The sequence below is a fragment of the Silene latifolia genome, chromosome Y (genome assembly GCF_048544455.1).
Source record: "Silene latifolia isolate original U9 population chromosome Y, ASM4854445v1, whole genome shotgun sequence".
In the NCBI taxonomy this organism is placed as follows: Eukaryota; Viridiplantae; Streptophyta; class Magnoliopsida; order Caryophyllales; family Caryophyllaceae; genus Silene; species Silene latifolia.
This window is the reverse complement of record NC_133538.1, coordinates 63,173,632-63,175,723: the sequence shown is the minus strand read 5'-3', so window position 1 is coordinate 63,175,723 and position 2,092 is coordinate 63,173,632. Positions and strand designations below refer to the sequence as shown.

Sequence of the window (2,092 nt, the reverse complement as noted above, 5' to 3'; positions counted from 1 at the left end):
TTTACCGAATTGAGAATCCTTTTGATGCTTTGCCAACCTATGAGGAAATGACACCTTGACTTTTTCCGTAATCTTTGCTTCAACATCTTTCTTTGGAGGAGCATCCTCCACTTCCTTGTCTTTCTCAACAACAACAAGTGGGTCATCCACTTTCTTGGCAATTTCTTCAACTTCCTTATCATTTGGAGAGACCTCCAACTCAACAAGTACCTCCTCATCATCTTTGGGCATGGATGGCCCATCATATTTCGTACCACTTCTTAAGGAAATAGCATTAAGGGTAGCATGAGGTTGCTCCCCTTGAGGGGGTAGTTGACCCGATTTCCTTGAAGAGCTAGATGAGGCCAATTGAGCCATTTGTTGCTCCAACATTTTGATTGCGGTATTTTGAGCTTGCTCATTCTTTTGAATTTGAGCCAACAATTCCTTTTGCATACGGATTATCAAACCCTCAAGCTTACCTCCCTCTTGGTTATTTTGTTGGGCATTTTGTTGTGGAGGTTGAGTTTGTTGGAAATTGTTCTGTGGGGGCCTTTGTTGATTTTGATACCCCGGTGGAGGGATATATTTTTGTTGTTGAGGGACATAGGCATTTTGTTGTGGTGGGGGTTGTGGTTGAGGATTTAGCACATTGTTACTTCTATAAGACATATTCGGGTGAAACCTTGAATTTGGGTTATATGTGTTTGAGAATGTACCCGGTGGATAAGCATTTTGTGCATTTTGTCTTAAAGCTAAAAAGGCATTTACCTCTTCAATGGGAGCTTGGCAATGAGCGGCATAGTGGCCCGCACCTCCACAACCTTCACACACAACGATTTGGCTCGTTGAAGACATGGCATTGACTTGTTGAATGGAATCTCTAGCATCCCTTTCCGCCAATTGTTGTTGGAGCAAAGCAATTTGAGCTAGCAAAATAGAGTTGTTAGAGGATTCTTCTTTACCTTTAGATGGCACAACTCGAGAATTGACATATTGGGCATCATGGATCGCCACAAATTCGATCGTGGAATGAGCAAGATCGGTGTCAATTTGATCAAACCGCCCATTGTTGGCGGAATCAAGAATCCTTCGGGACTCGGCACAACATCCATTGTAGAATGTTATTGCTAGGAACCAATCATCTATCCCATGATGTGGGCATTGCCTTTAAAGCTCTTTGTACCTCTCCCAAGCCTCATATAAGCTCTCAAGAGCTTGTTGACGGAATCCGGTGATTTGGCTCCTCAAAGTTTGAGTTTTCTCCGGTGGAAATTTTTTTTGGTAAAAAGCAAGAGCCAATGTCTCCCAATTGGTGATTCCCATGGTGGTGCGGTTAAGGCTATTGATCCAAAGCTTGGCCTTGTCCTTCAAAGAGAAAGGGAAAAGTATTTCCCTTATTTGGGCTTGGGTGACGCCCGTTTGACGGATCATGGAGCAATAGTCACAAAAGTTTTGCACATGCAAATTGGGATCTTCCAAAGGACTTCCTCCAAATTGCTTTCTCTCCACAAGGCTAATGAAAGCCAGTTTGATCTCCAAGTCCGGCGCGGTGATTTGAGTGGTTGTGATTCCGGCCGGAAGCATGGCCGCGGTGGGCTTTGAGTGATCGGAAAGTCTCACCATCTTTTTGGTAGTAGATGGTGATGGTGGTGGAGATGATGAACTTGAAACCTCCTCCTCTTCAAGGGCCTCTAGATCGTCTAAATAAGACTTTCTAGCACTTTCAACTTGTACGGGAGAAGAGGCTTCTTTCACTTCCCTCCAAAAACGTCGTCTTCTCCTAAATGTTTTCTCGGGATCGGAATCCGGTGAAAGCAATTCTCCACTTCTATAGGACCTGGGCATAAGACAACAATTTCTAGAGAAGTGATAAGTAACGGTCTCAAGGAACAAGTGTTCCCTAAGACAAAGAAAAACAAGATAAAAATCGACAATTCAAAAAGTAATAAAACCGTTTCCCCGGCAACGGCGCCAAAATTTGATAGGCTTATCGTGTACCTATGCAAAGATAAATTCCCTAGATACAAATTAATGTAGTAATAGGGGTCGAACACAAGGAAACGGGAATTACGTCGTGAATTGCTATGGGTGGATTTTTATCAAGGTCGAT

At 43.2% G+C, this 2,092-nt stretch overlaps 1 non-coding gene across 1 annotated transcript; it reads left to right on the top strand.

Annotated features, from left to right (window-relative positions):
• Positions 1-1,126: 1,126 nt before the first annotated feature.
• LOC141635050 (small nucleolar RNA R71) lies at positions 1,127-1,233 on the top strand. The gene has a single exon (XR_012539758.1). It is a non-coding gene; the product is annotated as a small nucleolar RNA R71 (small nucleolar RNA).
• Positions 1,234-2,092: the final 859 nt, after the last annotated feature.